At 43.5% G+C, this 13,909-nt stretch overlaps 1 protein-coding gene across 7 annotated transcripts in view; it reads right to left on the bottom strand.

Annotated features, from left to right (window-relative positions):
* Positions 1 to 13,909, bottom strand: part of LOC26514230 — an 88,817-nt gene that overhangs the window by 53,390 nt on the left and 21,518 nt on the right. For 3 of the 7 annotated variants that reach the window (XM_032452983.1, XR_004310449.2, XR_006506909.1), the window contains exons 1-2: positions 8,683 to 8,885; positions 3,250 to 3,296 (exon numbers count right to left, since the gene is read on the bottom strand). The gene's annotated coding sequence lies outside the window, so the exon portion shown is untranslated. Of the gene's footprint in view, positions 1 to 3,249; positions 3,297 to 8,682; positions 8,887 to 11,936; positions 12,462 to 13,909 lie in introns of those variants that run through there. The other 4 variants (XM_032452986.2, XR_006506911.1, XM_044714191.1 and 1 more) reach the window with 3 other exon arrangements.

The raw sequence follows: 13,909 nt of genomic DNA, 5'->3' as shown, positions 1-13,909 counted from the left end.
GTGCCCCAGCACGCTTATACAAAAATAATATGAGTCACAAACAAAAACTCACTTATTGTGTGCAACCGGAGATCCGACACAAACAAATTTCGGTTTTTATCTACTGGGGTCAGGGCAGCTTCAGAGGCGTAGTGTTCTATTGGGGTTCTAGGCCTGGTCGCCGTCTGAGCCTAGAATATAAATTTAATTTTTTTTTATTTTCGCCTCGAGTCAATTTCAGGTTGTACGCCGGAGTGTGTGTCTCTTCCAGATTTGTTTCGTTTTGCGCAGTTGGTGAGGAATGCGGCAGAAGGGGGTGGGGTACTGCCACATACCGGGGAATGGCCGCCAGCTTCAATGGCCGCCGCATCAGGAGCTGCCCTACCTGGCAGAGCGAAAGAGAGGGATGCCCCATGTGCGCAAACCCATAGGAGGAAAAGAGTGAGCAAAAGACCCTTCTATAGTGGTTGATTCTTTTCAGGTTCGGGTGCTACGTGAGTTTTGATTTTCGGATGGCATAGGTGCCACAGGCCATAACGGTACATTGTCCGAAACAGAAATGGAAATAGCTTCGACCCGATCCATTCAACTTGAACCCGTTCGGTGTACAGCTGTTTATGTTCCAACACCCCAACCACCCCACCACCCATCCATCCGTCAGCCCAGAACCACCCACCCACCAGTCCGGCCGGCAAAAGTTTGTTTACGATTCCGTGGCTGATTCGAATTTTTGTTGATTTTGGATCTCGGATCCGGTGCTGGTCCGGTGCGCCGGAGGTGCTTTCATACTCCGTGTGTTTAATTAGTCGCGGCCTTCGGAATTCTGACGCAAATAAATCAAAGGCGAAGCAGCCATCCAAATATTCCCTCAAATATAGCGAAACATGAGTTCACAAAAGCAAGAAAAATAAATGCACTTGGAGAAATTATTTGCTGAAATATTTGTGATTAATTTTCTATAAGAAGTTACTATACTTTTTTTAAGTTTCAGAATAATATTTTTTTCAGAATTTTGTATAATTTATTCACCTTTTTTAAAAATATTTTTTATCCTTTTCTATTCCTGCCCAGAGGCCATTAATAATTTACTCAAAGGACAGCTTTTTAGCCAGCCTCTACTCTAAGTCCCTGGGCGTGGGCATTTTGTAAATTGGCAGCACCTTCTGGCCCTTAATGAGGACCGAGCCCTGAACCCTTTCCAGCCTCCCAACTGCGCATCCTTAATGTAATCAAGTCAGTCCCCGGGCGAGGACCAGGATGAACGAGCTTCTATGCAAATGTATCCAAGAAATTAGTTTAATTAATTCAATTTGGCCGCGCAATTGGAACTTGCCGAACGAGGCGCTGATTAAAATTTCAAATGAACTCCTCTATACATCTGTACATCTGCCCCAAAATGCTGGAGCACCGAAGCCACTTACATGAGAGGCTATCTGCCGCAGACGAAATTTCATTATTTATTTAGAGGCTTTCAGACACGGCCAGTCCGATAGATGGCTTTCCTCCTCAGCCGCCCACTGGAAAGGCGCTTATTTGTTTAAACAAAGTTAAAAATACTGGAGAAATAATTCTGACAGCGTGAGAAAAATTCAATAATTGTTCCAAGACACCTGGATTTATAGACACCTGAGAGGTTTGCAATTAAACAAAAATTGCGTTTAAAAATAAACTGAAATTAATTGCTAGTTGCTGTCTAGTTTAATTTAGTTTCCCCATGACACGCTCTCCCCTTTACTTTCGGGTTTTATTTTACGGCTATCTTATCTACTTTCACCTGCTTCAATTAAAGTTTTATTATTTTCGCAAACAATATGCTCCCCAATTACGGCATCGAAGGCGAAAACATTTAATTAAAAAGCACAGAGGTAAAAGGCAAAGGGCTGCAAATTGAAGCCACAAATAAAGCAACCAATTGAAGCGAGTGTGGCAAGCGTTTAATGAAGCCGGCACGGCAACTTGCCACACAGTCACAACTCGGGCAAATAAACGAGGTATTTATGTGGCGTCTCAAGACATCGGCCCCCATCTCGCCCCATCCCCAAACAAAGGGGGATAAGAAGTCGCTATCGGGAGGGAGGCGGAGCAACATACATAATTGACTGACGGGATAATTTACTTCCGTGCACTTGCGTGTTTATTAAATTTCTGGGGTTGTCTCAGGGCATTGATTCCTCGAACGGAACTCTATATCCCAGTACGACCATGGGGCTGGGATGGGCTGGGTCCGGAGGCCAGACTGGAGCCGGGTTTCTGATATTGCGTAACCACATGTAATTACGTGTATTCCTCATTAGTTTGGAATCGTGACTGGCTTTGGTCGGCTTTCTGCAAAGATACAATATCAGGGAACAGTGGTATGGAAGAACGGATGAGGTTTGAGGCTTTATTTTTGGGTTTGAAATAGAGTTTTTACATCTAAAGTAAGCCTTAAATGATAAACACCTTATAGCCTTTCAGAGGGATTTAATATTATTGTTTAAAAAACTTCTTTAATATTAGTAGGTTCCACAGTCTCCCCACTGTTCAGCCATTGCTAATATCTGAAGCTAGAGGAGACATGTGCTTCAAATAACCAAAAACAGAGGCGGCCAGTAACAGGGGGGCCTTCGATGGGGAAACTGAAAAGAAGGTGGGCCCGGCCGAGTCACGTTCGCCAGCCAACCCATTTACTTAGCTAAGCGATGAGGGTTGTGCCGTCCGTACCTGCCCGCGCAGCCACCCCTCCTCTGCTATGGAGGAAAAAAATAATTCAGGACAGCCACCCAAGGACCTCCCACCCCCCAGGAAGGAGATTCGCACAACTTGTTACTCGCCTGCCCTGGCTTCTTGCTACATTTTCCCATTGCGACTTCGATTGATGGAAATCTTTGAGCTACACGTTTCTGCTCTTATCGCTGGAATATGGAAATTTCGCCATTTATTTGATCAACTTTTGCCTTTTTCATATCGGATAGAATGGGGATCTATCCGTATATGCTAGGGGATGTGGAAAATAAATGGCAAAAGGTACAATTTTGTTCCCCGAACTATTTCATATGCCAAACACACTCGGTCGCTTTTTTGTGAAATGTAATTTAGCAAAAATCATGTTGGCAAATAAAAATGGAAACTGGCTCGGTGCGGTGGGGTGAGTCTCTTGTTTGTTGAACGTCGAGTTGCACCTGCGGCCCCGTTCAATTGGTTAGTTCGCCTGCTGCCAGATGGAGTTTTATGCGAATCCCCATTATTATAACTTTAATTTGGAATTCGTATATTCTTATTGAAACTCACCTGATGCAGCTGCCGGCGCTCACTCCAGGGGTCGTTGGATAATCAAACTGGAAAGGTTAAAAAAAAAACAGGAATATTTTAATTTGAATAGTCTTGTTGAGTTAAAGATTAAATTTATAAATAAAGGTATGACTTAAGGGTTTCATAAATAAAGTTTAAAATTAAACTCCTTTCAAGCTGTTTCTATTATTGGGGTTGGATATTTTGAAATATTAAATGGCTCATGTATGAGTATGCATATGATCCACGCTCCATTACCCGGGTCGGGCAGGCGGACTCGTATGTAAAACACCTTTCACAGCCGATTACTTGGATTACACCACACAAAATGGCCAGAAAGGACCCAAGTCCTGCCTCCCAAACCCGTGGCTGGGTGGAGAGGATAAGGGACGAAACGATTTATGCCGGAACACGCTCTTCATTATTATTTCACGCTTATCATTTTATTTCAATTCATTTCGGCCCAAGCCCCACCCCCGGAAACTCTTCACAGAGTGCGCTTTCGTGTTTGCGGAAAACAGGAATACAATAAATTCATAGTTGCTTCCCAGGGACTGGACCAGGACGCTCTCAAGCACCACGAATATTCTATGTTCTGGAGAAGTATCCTCGATATGCATTCATATTCCATGGGGTCCAGTTGCGGATGTATGCTTCCGTGCGGCCCATTACCCGGCGCTCATTCGATTATGCCGCCATGTAGCACACTCCTCCTTTTATGCCCACATGTCCTTCGGATGTGCCACACCCTTTCCCTCAATTTGCCACCGATGTTCGCCATTTTACGCCCCCCTACCAACCCACACCTACACCCACAGTAGTCAGTCCTGTCGAGTGGCCGCTGCTTGTTTTGTCTGCCGTATTTGTTTGTTTTTTCCATCAGCCATCTGCCCCCGTTCCCATCAACGGCGTCATCAATTTTCCTTTCCATTTTTTCTGCTCGCCCCATGCGAGCTTGTGTGCTTTTTGCAAAACTTTTTAGTTTCCTTGTTTGATAGACAAACAGACGACGGCAATCGACCGACCTCGAATTCCCCAATGGAATATGCTCGTGTGCATAAATTCTGGAGCAATTCTGGCCATTCTGGCCACGGCAACGCCCTGCCCTGTTCCGGGGCCCGAAACTGCTTTCATTTTCATAATGAGCAGCCGGAGACGTCAGCCAGAGCCGGAGCCATTTTCCCGGAGTCCTCAAAGTAATTGGCCGCGCAACTTGTAAATGACAAACATGTCCGTGGCAGCCGCATAATGGAGGCCAGCCAACTATGTAGCTGGCGGCTGTCAGTTGTATCTGTATCTTTCAGTATCGAAATTCCATAAAAGGCCCCGGCGAACCCAACGGAGAAACTTTTGGCTCATTAATATTTTTCGTTTTCAGAAGATTAGCTGCAGGCGGCAAATGGAAATCGAAACGAAAGTCTATTTCCCCCCCGACTCCAAAGTGTTGATTTGTGGAATTCACTCGTGTTTCCATTTATTTATGTATGCTCGTTGTTATCGTAACAAGGGTCACGATTGAGGCCCTTAGTCCAGGGATAAAATTTGGGGAAAATAGAAACGCTTTTAGCCAGACTTCCAAGAAAATATAGACAAGTCCAAAATCAGGTCAGCTTGGCAACTAATTTTAGGGGAAAACATACATATCTCAGACTGTAAAGTAGTGCCACTATCTGTTCTAATTACTATATCTGGAAATATTTTTTAAAAATATAACTAAACTAAAAACCTGCATTCCCTGCTGCGGAAATAGAACTTCAGAGGCCATCTCCCGCCGCTTCCAAAACTGGGATTCGCGTCCTGAGAAAAGGGTTTAAGGGTTCCGTGTGGTTCGGACCTCCTGCGACCGGCGACCTGCGACTGCTACGCTCTGAATGCAATTACCGAAGAAAAAGACAGAGTTTCTGGTCAAAAAATGAAGCGTCCCTAACATTCCCGGAAAAGTGAAAGTGATGCCTGATGTCTGCCGGCCCCTGTTTATGACAGCCATATAAATTGCAATTTCTACATCCTATATTTTTTTGTACTTGTGCAGACTGAACGGGTTGGACAGTGCGACATATGGATCTGGGATCCGTATCTTTCCGCTGCCACATGCCGACAGGCAACACAAATATTTGCCCTCATAAACTAGTCCGTCTCGGCTGTCCCAAAGGCCTCTAAATGGACTGTCTGTTATGACAATTGATTCCGGGCTGCAGCTTCCATTCCATAGCTTTTCATATTTCTAATAGTTTCCCAGTTGACCGGAGGGGAGTGTCCAGGGTCGTAAAAATTATGGAAACCGAATGCCCAGTCCCGGACACTCGATGGCGTCGCCTGGCGGCCATTCGAATGGATCAACGAACCCAAAAATAACAGATGCACATTGCAGATTGGATATTGCGACTGCGACTCTCGATACGATCGGGCAATTATTAATTGTGATTACTTCATTCAAATTCGAAATGGAGCCCCCGTTTTGGCCTCTCCCAGGTCTTAAAACTGGTTAACTGATGCAACCTGGCCTGCCGCTGGGCATAAATTGCAATTTACGTTAAGCGGCTCGGCTTTGGTTAAATAATTCCCTATGGATGGTGGGACGGAACGGGTTTTGGCCATAAGTTTAAATATTTTATTCTTATTATTACTCGCTGAACGAGTGACTTTCTTCTTGCAAGGAGCTGAGACATGGGCCAAACATTAGTTGAGTAATTAATTAAAAGGTTTCTTTAAACTATTCCTTTTAAGCTAATGGTTGCATTTTAATAACAATAGTTGGGCTGCCTGCAATTTATTATTCAGGTTTATTCAACTCTCGGAAAGGTAATTTGGCATATTGGCCAATGGCCTCTTTTTAAGTAAATTGCAAATTCAGCCTTTATCGGGCATCGCGTGTGGCCAGGGCCCGAAACCAGTTTAGGTTGCCCCACGACACTGCCACATTCCATCCACCCAGCTCTGCGCATGTGCCGGACAGGCAGCAGGAAAAGCTGCCACGACCCCTGGAAAATTGCTCCGCTACCCTGCGCTTTCCTCCGCTTTTCCTCCGCGGAAAATTCTCGCACATGACGCCACGCCAAAAGTTCTCTGTGGATGCGGAGCCATATGGCGGCGGGATGCAAGCCAAGCCAAAGACCGAAACACATGTGGCCCCTATCTGTAGCTGTATCTGTATCTGTGAGGGGGTATTTGTATCTGCATGTGAGTGTGTATCTGTGTGGCACGATGGCTGCTGCTGGCGGGGAATTGAATGCAGCGAGCAGCCACGCGGTGGCCATATCATGGCAACCCAGTCGTCGACTTCATCATCTTTGCATTATGGCAGAAGCATTTCAATCACAGGGAAAAATAATTAAATTAATTTCAAATAAATTGCAAAGAATAAAAAAAGATATTTCCTATAAAAGGCATATAAGTTAGGCCTAAAATCTGTATTTTTTTAACCTCTTTAAGCATTGTTTTTCTCAGTGTATTTTGCAATGCAGTTCAGTTGCTGGCTCACTTGCTTTTATACTCAGATAAGCAGCCGCTCAGACAAATTGAAACCCGAGTTGGCTCTGGTCCTGGTCCTCATTTTCATCATCCTTGGCATCTCGACGACGTCTCACTGTCTCCTCAGTTGGCCAATCAGTGAGCCAATCAGTCCGTCATAATTTTCCCTTCGTTAAGCTTTTTCCCGCTCCCCAGATGGCTTAAACTAATGCAAATACTTGCAAAACTAAATAAAGTCAATGGCCAGAGTGTCATATACTTTTCTTATCGCTTTTCTTGCAAAAACTATTCTGTTTGTTTGATTAAAGAAAAGAAAACTTTTCTTGATCAAGTTTTAGACTAGTTTTTAGATGTTTTTTAAGAAATTCTTAAACTAGTTAGAAGGAGAAATAACTCTGCCGTTAACGGAAACGATTTTCTTTTAGAAGATCAGCATTAGTTGCTGCATTAAATTAATAGACGATAAATGTAATCGGCCGGCACTCGGCAAATGGCCAAGAACACGTAACGGAAATCTAAAGCCTGCCCCGCCCCCACCCACTTCTACTCCCCTTTTATTGGCGCGTGCTTTGCTTACAGTACACTTGAAAAGTCCCCGCCCGAAGTGGTGCCTTGGAGACCAATATAGAAACCTTCTGGGGATGGAGGTCGGCTCCCAACTAAATACGCAACACGAACTATGTGGGCGTTCCGGCCGGTTGAGTTGGCTCACAAGGAAGGAAGAAGGGCTGCCAGGATGGGAGAAAGGAAGAAAGCTACCAGGAATTCGCAGTTCCTTTCTCCGCCATCGAGGAACGTGATTTTCAATGTCGTTTTCTTTTGTTGTCGTCGGCGTTGGAGGGAAAATTATGATGCGAAACGAAAATGCGATGGAGACGACTTCGGAGTACGAGTTGAGAATGGGTGAGAAGGTGTATCTAGGAAATGGCCAAGATTGGGAGGGGCAGGGAGGGGCTACAAAAATTGGCAAAAAGAAAAACAAAATCAAAGGCACAAAGGACATCGTCATGATGGGGCTATAGACTTGGAAAAAAGTCTCGGGCTTAAAATACATTTTCTTAAAAAAATAATTATTATTTAAACTAAAAACTCTTTAATAAATTTAAATGAAAATAATTTGCAATAGATCCTATATACCTTAAATATTTTATATTATTTTTTCTCCCTGTAATTGTAGCCTCTAGGGTATGGCATTGGAAATGGAAAACTCAACGAAATCAAAGAATATAAAATAGAGGAGGGAAAACAACAAAGAGCTGCCACGACGGACTGGCAAGCACCAGAAAAGAAAACTACAGAGGAAAACGCTTTTAGACATTTCAAAGATACACACGCACACACAGATACACACACTCTGCGATACTGCGGACTGCGGAAAATATTTCAAGACTTTCTAGCCTCGATTTTGTTTCTCCCTCGGCCTTTAAATATTTCATTTTGTCAAGGAATGCACCGGAAAAAAATAGAGTGGAAAATGGGGAAACGACAGCAGCTGCTAGAAAAGCTTTTAGTTAAATTAAATAATTTTTTTCTTCGCTCCTTGCTTTTTTTAGTTAAAAGGCAAAGAGCAAAAAGCGATGGGGCAGCACAAATAGTTTGGTTTCATTTCAGAGTCGGAGCTCAAAAGCGACAGCAGCAATCCATCAAAAAACTACAGAAGCATTCTCGCTTAATTTATGGCTTAATAAACCTCTGGCTGCTCTCCACGCGGGACATCCATGTTAATCAGATATTGCCACTGCAGATACTTGCCACTACTGGCCCCTGGGACTGGGAATGGGGAATATGGCCGCAGCGGAAACCCTGAATGGGATTGGGTACAGCACAGGTGCGGGCTTTGGATACTTGTGTGGGGATATGGGTTCGGAATGGAAATGCATTCCCCAATTACTATTCCCGACTGCGTGTGCACCGGATAATGTCAATCAGCGAACATTCTTCATTTTTGTTTATCCAACTCACCTCGGGGTTCTCCATGCTCCCATGTCGGCTTTCTGTGTTTGTTTGAAATTTCCTGCTCCCCAGTTCGGCCTGCTGGCCATTTTATTTATTCAAGGAGTTTCCGATGAGGAGGAGGAGGAGGAGGAGGAGGAGGAGGAGGACCCGGCTCAGGTGCCACAGCCGGGAACGCGCACTTCGAATGAAGATTGATTTTCAAATAAACATTGCCGCTGGCGGTTAGAATCGTTGCTGGTTGCCTTTTCCCGACCAACTTCCAATCGATTGGCTAGGCCGAGTTCGTTCTAGCCATAATTCATAATTGGCAATGCAATTTGTTTTGGCCTGAAGTGCAAATGCATTTGGCACAGAGTGCTCTTGATTGCGATAAGGAATTTATTCTTGATTTTAATTGCTAGTTTTAAAAAGCATGCCTATTTTAGTTAACGTGATTAGTTATTAACTTATATTGATTACAAAATTCATGAAAATAAATCAAACTTTGGAAAACCTTTCACAATATCACGTTTATTTTTCTCATACGCCATAAGCATGTAAATATCATTTTGTACAACTCCCACACATCGTTTTTTTTTTTTTGTGTTTTCCTGACAATAAATCCTCTTCGATGTCTCCATTTTTGTGAACATCCATTGGACGGCCATTACGGCAACAATTGACACAGTGATTTACGGCAATGAAAATTATTCACCTGCCAGGTGGAGGGAGGACAGCCTCACCCCGACACCCCCACACATGCGAATCGGAGGACACACCTGGCCTGGGCGGAGAGGTGGGAATATAAAGAAGCAGTGGAGACCGCAGGCGACGCTTGTCATAAAAAATAAAACGAAATTGTCGTCACTTTTATGACTCCCTACCGTGGGCTCGGTTCAGATTCTGGCCCTGGTACTGGTACTGGTACTGGAACTGGAAGCTACATTTTTGTGGCAAAAGGGGAAGTCGTATATTAGGCAGCTCCTTAAAAAGCCACTTGAACGGAAAACGCTACCAGATACAACAATTTCGAAGAAAATGCAAATACAGGAGCTCAGTAAAAGTTTACCATAAGCTTTCTTGACTTTTTTAATGATCTGTCAGAATTATCATAAAGCAATTAAACGAATTTCACACTCATAACCGTTGGCAGGTATTCAATCCACACGCACTGCCACGCCCCCTTGGAGCCCCTCCTCTATCCAGCGAGAAGCAGTGTCTTTGGCAGTGACACTAATTGGTTGCTTTATGGCCCAGTTAAATCGTAAAACTCAAATTTTATGCTTTGTCACTGAAACGATTATGACGTCCGCCGCTGCTCGTCCTCCGCCCGGCAGTTGGGAATCCCGTCAAGTGGCTTCATCTTCCGTCCGGCGAGTAACTGGTCCCCTTGATTTATGTCCCTGCCCGGGATATCTGCGCCAATTTGCAGATTGATTTCGGTCTTAAGCTTTTACTGTTTCCCTGTTTATTCATTGTCCTTTGCACCTACTTGTTCAGCGTTTATGTTTTACAAGCTAAGGATATGGATTTGTGGCCAATTAAATGCCAACTGGTTTCAGGAGGCCAATAACACACGAGTTCAAACCCGATTAAATGAAAATTTTTTCAATTTTAATTGTTATTTACAATTGATGGTCATAAACAGTGAATATGGGAATCAATGAATATTAATTATTTTCTAAATTAATTAAATTTTGAGCAGTATCTTTTAAGCTATTTTCTCCAAGCCGCGAAGGTCATGAATAAATTTGACCTCTCCGCTCGATAGTCACTCTGTTCAAATGTGCAAAGTAAACAAAAAGCGAAAACACACCATGGAATATAAATGTTTGTGTAGGCGCATTGTTTCAATAACAAACAACGAGATATATTTAAACATTTCCACACGTGTTTGGCGGAGTGTTGTAAGAAATTCGTGTCTGATTGTGAGTTTGTGGGCATTGTGGGTGGGGGGCGCGAAACTGTGACGAATGGAAATGCAATCGGGACCTTATCTCAAATTTGCCGCCCTTGTCCCTGGACCTTTGTCATGATAATTTTCCCATCAATGCCGCTCGATAATGGCCGATTTCGATTAATTTGACCTTAATGGTATTCCGCTTTCAGTCGAGACACGAACCGCCCCTTGACAATATCCAATTGGAATGGAAACCGATTGGGAATTGCTTACTTCTCTCTCGCGCTCCCTTAGTGTCTGCGGATGCTGCTCAACATTGTTGTTGTGCTGGGCGATTGCCCCAATCATCCTTATCAGCGAAAAGCAGAGCACTGCCATTGTTTGATATTCGCCACCCACAATGCATCCAACTTTGTTGCCAAGCGAGCGAAAAACTTATTATATTCCACTCCAGCATCCCAGCATCCGCCCAGACCCCCAGACCCAGAAAAAAATGAATGCAAGCCCAAAAAAAGCGAATAGCAAGGCGTGTGGAAAAGCTGGAAAACCCAGCGAAAAAGAATGGCTAAGGAGGTATCGTAAAAAGAGGAAATTGCATTTCCCCAAAGCAGCGAAACTTGCGCAGGACTTTTGAGATTCTATTAAATTCTAACAAGATTTCAAGCTGCGTGGCCAGAGGCACGATGCGGAGCAGGGAGCGGGAAAAGTGCAGTGGCGTCCAATAAGCAAATGGCAACTGTCACTGGGGAGTGCGAAGAGAGTGGCCAGGCAGAGAGTGGTGTGGCGTGGAGGGGCCAGCTCCAAAGCAAACAAAAACATTGGGGAGCCAGGCCAGGCAGCGCGCCAAAAAGAAAAACAAATCGCTGGGAGAGAGCCGCTTTGATAAAGAGCGCCAAGTGAACAGGTGCAGGCAGTGGAAGAGAAAGTTGTCTGAAAAGAGAGTCCACCAAGTGAGTTTTCTCACCAATACATGCGCAAAAAGTGCCTCTTAAGAGAGGCAGGCTAAGAGAGAAGTCACGCACACACTGACAAAAACCCAATTGGAAGAGAGAGTCTTTCTTTGAATGTGTTGGTGAGCAAGAGAGTGGCTGGATTTTTGGAATAAATTTGTAATTTCAGTTGCTCACAAAAAATGTATGTTAATTTTTAAGCTTACAAAAGTTGTTTAGAAATAAAAAAAGCAGTAAAATTTTTTTAATTTTTATTTAAAATAAAACTTTTCTTGGAAACCTTATCAGGAAGTCAGTAAGTCCAATTGGTTTAACTGTCCCAGTGGCTTAGCGGTGACATCAACTATTTGGTTTGTGTATTCACTTTCTGCGCACCCACAGGATACATCCATCCCTTTTCGGTCGAGCAACCCCTAATATTCTTCACTTACCCCTAGATGTTTTCTCCTTTTTTGTAGATTTTATTTTGCAGAACAACGCAGTCGCAGAGACTCTGGGAAAAATTGGGCCTCAGAAACGCACCCCTCGTCCCTCTGGCCATGGCAAGGCAGTCCTGTTTGGTTTTCTGATTTTCGGGAGCCCCGAAAATCGCTCGCTCACGTAGCAAGAACTTCACAACAGCCGCCGTCGCAGGTGAGTGCCAGGCATGGCCGCTCCGAAGTCGCACACCTCCGTGGGCACGAGCGAGAGGGGCAACGCTCTCTTTCACATCCATGATGGCTGCCGTGGACGCTGGCAGCGCTGTCGACGCTGACGCAGCCCAATCTCACACATTCCAATGGCATTCCGTATTTGTCTCTGCTCTCTTCTTCTGCTGCTGCTGCTGCCTGCTTCTTCTTCTTCGACTGGGCCATGATGGCGCTTCATAAATTCCGCTCTGCGCTTCTTCTTCTTCTTCAGCAGCGCCATGAATTTGTATGGCTGACAGCCGACGGCATTTTGTTTCGGAATTTCAGCTAAAAATAAAAAGAAAACAATATTTGAATTGAAATTAAAAAAATAATTTTTTTACTTAAAAAATCACAAATTTTTATATTTAAATTTAATGCATTTGATTTTAAAAATTCCCTTCTTTTCAAAATCCTGTTTAAGAGAAATGGATATCCCACTTTATAAAAATTTTCAATACATTATTTAATTATAAAATTTTAAAAAAATCTTATTGTTAATAAAAATCAACTTTATTTATTATATCAAGATAAAAGCCAAAATGTATAAGCACTTAATTCAAATTCGGCTCTTTAACAAGATTATATTTTTTGGCTAAAATATATTTAATTGAAGCTCTTCCTCATTAAAATTCAATCAAAAGTAAATCATATTTTATACCATTTTATGGCAGTGTGTTAATTAGCAATATAATATATTTTCAACCTCCTTCTTTGAATGCTGAATATTTTCAAGAAGAAACAGAGAAGAGCTAAGATCATACCATTAAGCGTTTAATTCTCTGAAAAATTGCAAAAACAATTTCAACTTTTAACCGAAATCAAATCAAATTCAAAGTGAATCGCTGCCGAAGTGTGCTCTTTAGTTTTAATGTTGAGACCGAAATACATTAGCGAAACTATTCCATGGGGCTCCGGCTCTGGCAATAAACCGGAGACGGAGACCCTTGCCAGAATTAAAACTCAGCAGCAGCGGCCAACAAAGGAAGCGACGCCTCGTTGACATTTGCCAATAAAAATAAATAAAATGCCATTTGTTCAGGAATCCGACGACATCGGTCCCCCAGCGTCCCTTTCTATGAAAACTTTGGCCGTGTTCACCGGCGACGGCGACTAAAAATAAATGCCGTCTTTTAGCCGAGGCGCTCAGGGAGCACTTTTCGGGGCGTGAGTGGGTGGGGGGGCCCACTGCCAGAGCCCACTATTGCTAGAGCCCATAGACGTGTGTGCGTTGCGCATTTTAATACAATTTAATGCCCCATCGTGTGCCACCTCGACCTCCGTCCGACATCCTGGCCCCCAGCTTCCATCAACAATCGAACGCGATAGCATCGGGATTGGGGCTTGGGCCGCCAAGGAGCTGAAATTGGGACGGCGATTGAGATTGAGATTGGCAGGATTCCGGCACAGGCCGTACAGGCTGCGAGGAGGCTGACGAAAACCGAATTTCCGGGCCACTAGCAAAGCCGTATTTTTATTGGAAAACGTTTATCCCGAAAAAGTCTCAGTCTCAAAGGAAAGACGTGCCTTGGCTTGGGAAACTCTCCTGTACAGTGGTAGAGATTTTTTTTTTTAAAGAAATAAATCAGGAATTGAGAAATTCTAAAAATTATTAATATTTACAACTCCTCTCCTGATTTTAAAACCCTGCTTATAACACCATAGTTTTTAAAAGTAATCGGAACTTTGGGATTTCTTTATTGAATATTAATAGCTGACAAAGACCTACTCTGAAT

This window comes from Drosophila ananassae, chromosome 2L (genome assembly GCF_017639315.1).
Source record: "Drosophila ananassae strain 14024-0371.13 chromosome 2L, ASM1763931v2, whole genome shotgun sequence".
NCBI lineage: Eukaryota > Metazoa > Arthropoda > Insecta > Diptera > Drosophilidae > Drosophila > Drosophila ananassae.
Note: the sequence above shows the minus strand (reverse complement) of the source record. Positions and strands in the feature narration are given on the sequence as shown.